This window comes from Salmo trutta, chromosome 10 (genome assembly GCF_901001165.1).
Source record: "Salmo trutta chromosome 10, fSalTru1.1, whole genome shotgun sequence".
Classification (NCBI taxonomy): Eukaryota; Metazoa; Chordata; class Actinopteri; order Salmoniformes; family Salmonidae; genus Salmo; species Salmo trutta.
The window spans coordinates 32355994-32365403 of record NC_042966.1 but is presented as its reverse complement, the minus strand read 5'-3'; the positions used below and the strand labels follow the sequence as shown (position 1 = coordinate 32365403).

Below are 9410 nucleotides of genomic sequence, written 5' to 3'. Positions count from 1 at the left end.
TAAATCCATGACCGGGAGTGTCCAATTGCTGACTTCTAGAGAGGGCGGAGAATTGGGAGGCAGACTTGGTTGATTTATTTGAAAGGAATGTTGATAAAATCAGATCATTATTATGTATTGACTTCATCTTAGCCTACTATTTCCAGATAAACACCAGATAAAAAGGCAGGCAGATAAATAAAGCGTTACCTTTCGGTCTGCTGGTGAATGTCATTGCACAGTTCAGTCGTGGACACTTGTGGTGGGCGAGCCACAGAAGAGTTCTGTTATTCTCTGATGTCTCATTTTAACACGATCTGAAAGTTTTATAGAGAACCAAGGATTTGTTCGATTATTTTTTTTTTAATTTTTTTTTACTGAAGATTGTGTTTGTTTCAAATTATTGTGTTTAGCTTTTTGTGTTGTGTGTTTTTCATGTATAGTGTAATTTATGTGTGTGTGTGTGTGTGTGTGTGTGTGTGTGTGTGTGTGTATATAGATGGGTATAGCGAAATTGATAGTTCTACTGAGAGCCTGTGTGGGTACAAAAGGGGGAAACGGCAGTTCTACTGAGAGCCTGTGTGGGTACTAAAGGGGGAAACGGCAGTTCTACTGAGAGCCTGTGTGGGTACTAAAGGGGGAAACGGCAGTTCTACTGAGAGCCTGTGTGGGTACTAAAGGGGGAAACGGCAGTTCTACTGAGAGCCTGTGTGGGTACTAAAGGGGGAAACGGCAGTTCTACTGAGAGCCTGTGTGGGTACTAAAGGGGGAAACGGCAGTTCTACTGAGAGCCTGTGTGGGTACTAAAGGGTGAAACGGCAGCTCTACTGAGAGCCTGTGTGGGTACTAAAGGAGGAAACGGCAGTTCTACTGAGAGCCTGTGTGGGTACTAAAGGAGGAAACAGCAGCTCTACTGAGAGCCTGTGTGGGTACTAAAGGGGGAAACGGCAGTTCTACTGAGAGCCTGTGTGGGTACTAAAGGGGGAAACTGCAGTTCTACTGAGAGCCTGTGTGGGTACTAAAGGGGGAAACAGCAGTTCTACTGAGAGCCTGTGTGGGTACTAAAGGGGGAAACGGCAGTTCTACTGAGAGCCTGTGTGGGTACTAAAGGGTGAAACGGCAGTTCTACTGAGAGCCTGTGTGGGTACTAAAGGGGGAAACGGCAGTTCTACTGAGAGCCTGTGTGGGTACTAAAGGAGGAAACAGCAGCTCTACTGAGAGCCTGTGTGGGTACTAAAGGGTGAAACAGCAGTTCTACTGAGAGCCTGTGTGGGTACTAAAGGAGGAAACGGCAGTTCTACTGAGAGCCTGTGTGGGTACTAAAGGGGGAAACGGCAGTTCTACTGAGAGCCTGTGTGGGTACTAAAGGGTGAAACGGCAGTTCTACTGAGAGCCTGTGTGGGTACTAAAGGGGGAAACGGCAGATCTACTGAGAGCCTGTGTGGGTACTAAAGGGGGAAACGGCAGTTCTACTGAGAGCCTGTGTGGGTACTAAAGGGTGAAACGGCAGTTCTACTGAGAGCCTGTGTGGGTACTAAAGGGGGAAACGGCAGATCTACTGAGAGCCTGTGTGGGTACTAAAGGGGGAAACAGCAGATCTACTGAGAGCCTGTGTGGGTACTAAAGGGGGAAACGGCAGATCTACTGAGAGCCTGTGTGGGTACTAAAGGGGGAAACAGCAGCTCTACCTGGAATGTCTAAATGTTGACTTTCTTCTAAATCTCTCCTTTCCAGTTGAAATCAACAAATTTTCCTTTACTTTCTTTCTGTTGATGCACCTTGACATTTATGGTTCAAGGTTTGGTACGGGATGCTCATATGCAGTGCGGAAGAGTCACATGAGACAAATGAGTGTTTGGAACAACAGAGGCCATAAAATCTCCAGTTCCCCATCTTGTAGATACAATTTGATTTGAAACTGGATTAGTCACATGCGCCGAATACAACAGAGGTAGTAGACCTTACAGTGAAATGCTTACTTACGAGCTCCTAACCAACAATGCAGTTTAAAAAAAACACATAAGAATAAGAGAAAGTAATTAAAGAGCAGCAGTAAAATAACAATAGCGAGACTATATACAGGGGGGTACCCATATCAAATTTATTTATATAGCCCTTCTTACATCAGCTGATATCTCAAAGTGCTGTACAGAAACCCAGCCTAAAACCCCAAACAGCAAGCAATGCAGATGTAGAAGCACGGTGGCTAGGAAAAACTCCCTAGAAAGGCCAAAACCTAGGAAGAAACCTAGAGAGGAACCAGGCTATGAGGGGTGGCCAGTGCTCTTCTGGCTGTGCCGGGTGGAGATTATAACAGCACATGGCCTAGATGTTCAAATGTTCATAAATGACCAGCATGGTCAAATAATAATAATCATAGTAGTTGTCGAGGGTGCAACAAGTCAGTAACACAAGAGTAAGTGTCAGTTGGCTTTTTCATAGCCGATCTTTGAGAGTATCTCTACCGCTCCTGCTGTCTCTAGAGAGTTGAAAACAGCAGGTCTGGGACAGGTAGCACGTCCGGTGAACAGGTCAGGGTTCCATAGCTGCAGGCAGAACAGTTGGAACTGGAGCAGCAGCACGGCCAGGTGAACTGGGGACAGCAAGGAGTCATCAAGCCAGGTAGTCCTGAGGCATGGTCCTAGGGCTCAGGTCCTCCGAGAGAGAGAAAGAAAGAGAGCGAGAGAGCATATTTAAATTCTCACAGGACACCGGAAAAGACGAGAAATACTCCAGATGTGACAGCCTGACCCTAGCCCCCCGACACAAACTGCTGCAGCATAAATACTGGAGGCTGAGACAGGAGGGGTAGGAGACACTGTTCCCATACATAGTCAATGTGAGGGGCCACCGGTTATTTGAGGTAGTATGTACATGTAGGTAGAGTTATTGAAGTGACTATGCATAGATGACGACAGAGAGTAGCAGCGGTGTAAAGAGGGGTGGGGTGGGGTTGGCACTGCAAACAGTCCGGGTAGCCATTTGGCTTGGGGTAGAAGCTGTTTAGAAGATATATATATATATATAGTTGAAGTCAGAAGTTTACATACACCTTAGCCAAATTCATTTATACTCAGATTTTCACAATTCCTGACATTTAATCCCAGTAAAAAGTCCCTGTCTTAGGTCAGATAGGATCACCACTTTATTTTAAGAATGTGAAATGTCAGAATAATAGTAGAGAGAATTATTTATTTCAGCAATTATTTCTTTCATCACATTCCCAGTGGGTCAGAAGTTTACATACACCCAATTAGTATTTGGTAGCATTGCCTTTAAATTGTTTAACTTGGGTCAAACGTTTCGGGTAGCCTTCCACAAGCTTCCCACAATAAGTTGGGTGAATTTTGGCCCATTCCTCCTGACAGAGCTGGTTGTAACTGAGTCAGGTTTATCGTCCTCCTTGCTCGCATACGCTTTTTCAGTTCGGCCCACAAATTTTCTATAGGATTGAGATCAGGGCCTTGTGATGGCCACTGCAATACCTTGACTTTGTTGTCCTTAAGCCATTTTGCCACAACTTTGGAAGTATGCTTGCGGTCATTGTCCATTTGGAAGATCCATTTGCAACCAAGCTTTAACTTCCTGACTGATGTCTTGAGATGTTGCTTCAATATATCCACATCATTTTCCTGCCTCATGATGCCATCTATTTTGTGATGTGCACCAGTCCCTCCTGCAGCAAAGCACCCCCACAACATGATGCTGCCACCCCCCTGCTTCACGGTTGGGATGGTGTTCTTTGGCTTGCGAGCATCCCCCTTTTTCCTCCAAACATAACGATGGTCATTATGGCCAAATTGTTCTATTTTTGTTTCCTCAGACCAGAGGACATTTCTGCAAAAAGTACGATCTTTGTCCCCATGTGCAGTTACAAACCATAGTCTGGCTTTTTAATGTCGGTTTTGGAGCAGTGGCTTCTTCCTTGCTGAGCGGCCTTTCAGGTTATGTCGATATAGGACTCGTTTTACTGTGGATATAGATACTTTTGTACCTGTTTCCTCCAGCATCTTCACAAGGTCCTTTGCTGTTGTTCTGAGATTGATTTGCACTTTTCTCACCAAAGTACGTTCATCTCTAGGAGACAGAACGCGTCTCCTTCCTGAGCAGTATGACAGCTCCATGGTCCCGTGGTGTTTATACTTGCGTACTATTGTTTGTACAGATGAACGTGGTGCCTTCAGGCGTTTGGAAATCGCTCCCAAGGATATACCAGACTTGTGGAGGTCTACAATTGTTTTTCTGAGGTCTTGACTGATTTATTTTGATTTTCCCATTATGTCAAGCAAAGAGGCACTGAGTTTGAAGGTAGGCCTTGAAATACATCCACAGGTACACTAACAATTGACTCAAATGATGTCAATTAGCCTATCAGAAGCTTCTAAAGCCATGACATTGTTTTCTGGAATTTTCCAAGCTGTTTAAAGGCACAGTCAAATTAGTGTATGTAAACTTCTGACCCACTGGAATTGAGATAAGTGAAATAACTTCTGACCCACTGGAATTGAGATAAGTGAAATAATCTGTCTGTAAACAATTGTTGGAAAAATGAGTTGTGTCATGCACAAAGTAGATGTCCTAACCGACTTACCGAAACTATAGTTTGTTCACAAGAAATTTGTGGAGTGGTTGAAAAATGAGTTTTAATGACTCCAACCTAACTGTATGTAAACTTCCGACTTCAACTTTATATATATATATAACCTTTTATTTAACTAGGCAAGTCGGTTAAAAACAAATTCTTATTTACAATGACGGCCAAACCCGGACGATGCTGGGCCAATTGTGCACCGCCCTATGGGACTCCCAATCACTGCCGGATATTATAGAGCCTCTTGTACTGAGAAGCAGTGCCTTAGACCGCTGTGCCACTTGGGGAGCCCAGCTGGGCCCTCCGCCGTGAACAACTCCTGCAGCTGACACAGATTCACGGTCACCTGTTTACCCACGGTAAATAAATTGCATACATAATTGGCAGTTTTATTTATTTTGACTCTTTTCAACCAGGGAAGTCATTGAGAAGTAAGAACACATTCTCTTTTACAATAACTACAGCTGGCAGATTGAATGATTCCTAACCTTGATGCTTTCCCTAACCTCACCTCCTTAGTTCTAACCTTACCTTAAAAACCTTCACCTGTCAATCCCTATGCTAAACCTTTACCTTTTGGCTCTGCCGACTGAATATCCACATCTTAAATAATAACAAACTCACCCCGTCAGAGATGTTCCCTGAACCCGCCTTCCTACTCCTCCACTCTGGCAGACACCACAGTGTGGAGGGCCCCGCCACCGTGGAGGAGGGAGACGGAGATGCTGCCTCCGTATCCATCCTCCCCAGGGGAGAGGCACCAAGAGTGGTGAGAAGATCCCGCCAGATGGGCCTACCTGTGGAGGATATGAAAGGTTAGGGTTAAGGGCTAGCACTCACTCGTTGCATTTGCATTGTTTTCATGTGAGTTTGTTTCTAGGGGCAACTTGATCTTACTCAGAGGAAGGACTGTGCTAGTTACAGACTTAGGATGGTGTGACTGAAACATGTCCTGGCCAAGGAAAAACTCTGGGCCCTTATTTGTTTACTGGCCAGGTTATGGTTTAGGAAAACCTCCAGGCCCTTTTGTAAGGGAAACACAGTGGGGTGCCAGGCAAGCTGCTGCCAGTCTACCTGTCTTTGATTGTTTAATCCTGCTTTGAGCAGCAGATAGAGGAACCCAGTCCATCCAGTCCCAATGACTATTACACTGCAGATGGTAAGAACCAGTCTACCGATACAGTAACTCTGGTAAGAACCAGTCTACCGATACAGTAACTCTGGTAAGAACCAGTCTACCGATACAGTAACTCTGGTAAGAACCAGTCTACCGATACAGTAACTCTGGTAAGAACCCGTCTACCGATACAGTAACTCTGGTAAGAACCCGTCTACCGATACAGTAAGTCTGGTAAGAACCAGTCTACCAATACAGTAACTCTGGTAAGAACCAGTCATCTAATTAAGTCTGCTTGGTCACACATGAAGAACTGTCACAGTGGCAGGCAGTGTAATGGTATTAGCAGAGTTATGTAAGGTACAGTAGTTACCTGGCTGTGTCACTAGGTCAACTGTAGCCTACTGGATGAAAGTAGGGCTCCGCTCCAATATCCACACTAGAATTCCATTTAAAAAGTTCGACTCTCTCTCTCTACTGCACCTGCTGTCTCTAACTCTGAATGATCTCTAACTCTGAATGAAAGCCAACTGACATTTCCTCCTGAGGTGATGACCTGTTGCACCCTCTACAACCACTGTGATTATTATTATTGACCCTGCTGGTCATCTGTGAACGTTTGAACATCTTGGCCATGTTCTGTTATAATCCCCACCCGGCACAGTCAGAAGAGGACTAGCCACCCCTCAGAGCCTGGTTCCTCTCTAGGTTTCTTCCTGGGTTCCTGCCTTTCTAGGCCTGGTTCCTCTGTAGGTTTCTTCCTAGGTTCCTGCCTTTCTAGGGAGTTTTTCCTTGTGACCGTGCTTCTACATCTGCATTGCCTGCTGTTTGGGGTTTTAGACTGGGTTTCTGTATAGCACTTTGGGACATCTGCTGATGTAAAAAGGCTTCATAAATACATTTGATTGATTAATTGATTGATTGACTGCATATTTCAACCATATGTGTATCAAGGAATCTGGTCATATGTACACAGATTTAATTGGCATGCAGATATGTGACAATCAAAGGAAATTATGCAGTTTTGCAAATATGTCCAAGAAAGTCTGAAAAAGTAAACGTGTTTGTTTATTTTTCTTTTGTTAGTCTGCATCAAAACATACATATTTGGACTCCTTTTGTGTAAAGGTATGAGGCCAGAAACTACTGTGCATTTCAGCTGCAAACAAAGGGTTTTGGAAATTAGTCTTCCACCCAGCCAATATAGGTCAAGGATAGTCTCGTGCGTAAAAGCCGAATACACAACTCTGGAATAACAAATACTATAGGAAACACGTTCTTACCCTAAAACGATAGTGTCACGTTGTTCTTATACTTTTTCCAATACCATTTGCTCTATGTTATTTTGTTCTGTCCTGCTCTGCGTTATATCCGGTCAATTATGGATAATAAAGGACCTTTGACTTATCGATAGCTCTATGCACTCGGTGTTGTTGTCAATTGGCCGCACTTTGTAGTTTTGTCATCTCGGGTCGACACCACTGTGCATATCTACCAATGAGAACGGACATGGTAATTAACCCCACCTTATAGGGCCGGATGGAATGTTTTCTCGAGCAATCAGAGTTTGTGGGCGGAGCAGGGTGTGAAGATCCGCCCCTCGGCCACGTAGTTAATCTATTGACGTCAATGCTCCTGGCAAGAAGCTGTGTGTGAGGGGCTTGACGATTATGTGTGAGACAAAAATCACTCCCCTACAGCGTGTGTGTGTGCCTTTGCCTGCTTGGGTACGGAATGTCCCTGTAGTGTATGGCATCTCCCTGTGCGCACTAACTTCCCACTTTCACAGCAGGTTACAAGATTGCAAGAGTTGAATGCACTCATGACATAAAACGGTATAATCGTGCATCATCTAGATGGGACATGGCATCATGCTGACATTTAGAAACCCACGTGAACTCGTCATCTTTAGGTTGTCATTATGTGTTCTGCCCTGAAGTCAACGCACTCAGTAACCGATGGAAAACTATTGGTTACTGCACGACTTTTGGCTTCATGACCCCCAGCCTGACCTGACCTAATCATATCTACAATGATCAGACTGACATGTTGCATCATATCTTGGAAGGCTATAGTGTAATGTGTATTACCTATGCCCTGTGTGTGTGTTATGTGATGTGTGTATGACCTAGCTAACTAAAGGTTAAATAAATAAGGTTAAATAAATACAATTTCAATTTTTAATGGCATATAAAATATTGTGTACAATTAGGCTATGTGTGTTGTGTGTTTGTTCAGTGAAAGTCTGTGTGTATGTGTGTGCGTGCGTTCACGCGTGAGCATGCACAGTATGTCAAATCAAATCTTTGTGTGTGTGTGTGTGTGTGTGTGTGTGTGTAGGCCACCAAGGGGCAGCAGAGTGCTTCAGAAGGATTAGTAACCTCTTGGAAGGCTTATAGTGTAATGTGTATTATCTATGCCCTGTGTGTGTGTGTGTGTTATGTGAAGGGGCATCAGAGTGCTTCAGAAGGATTAGTAACCTCTTGGAAGGTTTATAGTGTAATGTGTATTATCTATGCCCTGTGTGTGTGTGTGTGTGTGTGTGTGTGTGTGTGTGTGTGTGTGTGTGTGTGTGTGTGTATGTATGTGTGTGTTATGTGAAGGGGCATCAGAGTGCTTCAGAAGGATTAGTAACCTCTTGGAAGGTTTATAGTGTAATGTGTATTATCTATGCCCTGTGTGTCTGTGTGTGTGTGTGTGTGTGTTATGTGAAGGGGCATCAGAGTGCTTCAGAAGGATTAGTAACCTCTTGGAAGGTTTATAGTGTAATGTGTATTATCTATGCCCTGTGTGTGTGTGTGTGTGTGTGTGTGTGTGTGTGTGTGTGTGTGTGTGTGTGTTATGTGAAGGGGCATCAGAGTGCTTCAGAAGGATTAGTAACCTCTTGGAAGTAACCTACTGCTGGAGATGATTTGAGAACCAGGGGAGGAGCCTTTCACTAGCGAAGTGTCTCCTCATAAAACAGGAAAACAGACTCACTAAACATTTCTGACACTCTGCCAACTCTCAAGATTCTTTCAAGGCAAACAGTTATTATTGTCTGCTCTATTCTTATGCATCACATTCCAAGGTTTTGGCTCCACTCTGAAAACAGCATGTTGGTCTCAGCCACATAATGTTGTCTTTTTGACAACTTGGCAGGAAAAAGTGCATGGTTTAGTCAAACTCTGTCAACCTTTTTAATCAACTTCAATACTGCCAGCTAACGAAACACATTGTTGTATTAACGTTGTCAAGAAAAGTGTTTCAGGAGTGTGAACACATTTAATGCGCTTAAAGAACAGAGATTGATGAGGAACAAAGAGATTAACATGAATCAAACAAACTCTCAGCAAAACTCTGTCTCTCTCAATTCAGTTCAATTCAATTTAAATTCAAGGTGCTTTATTGGCATGGGAAACATATGTTAACAGTGCCAAATAATCTCTCTCGCGCACACACGCGCACACACACACACACACACACACACACACACATACACACATACACACAATAGGACAGGCAGAGAGTGAGAGAGAGAACAAACACCATTGTAAATACAACCCATATTTATGTTTATTTATTTTGCCTTTTGTACTTCAACTATTTGCATATTGTTACAACACTGTACATAGTCGTAATATAATATTTTAAATGCTTAGATTATTTTGTGCGTGTAATGTTTACTGTTCATTTCTGATTGTTTTCCACTTTTGGTTATTATCTATTTCACTTGTTTTGGCA

At 43.6% G+C, this 9410-nt stretch overlaps 1 long non-coding RNA gene across 2 annotated transcripts; it reads right to left on the bottom strand.

Moving 5' to 3' along the window:
• Window positions 1-2594: 2594 nt before the first annotated feature.
• LOC115201565 (uncharacterized) lies at window positions 2595-7166 on the bottom strand. 2 transcript variants are annotated; one of them, XR_003879763.1, is made up of 3 exons: window positions 6971-7166; window positions 5195-5367; window positions 2595-2634 (listed from the first exon to the last, which is right to left on the bottom strand). It is a non-coding gene; the product is annotated as an uncharacterized LOC115201565 (long non-coding RNA). The 2 variants fall into 2 exon arrangements; XR_003879762.1 differs by lacking the exon at window positions 2595-2634 and having other exon boundaries at window positions 4967-5367.
• Window positions 7167-9410: the final 2244 nt, after the last annotated feature.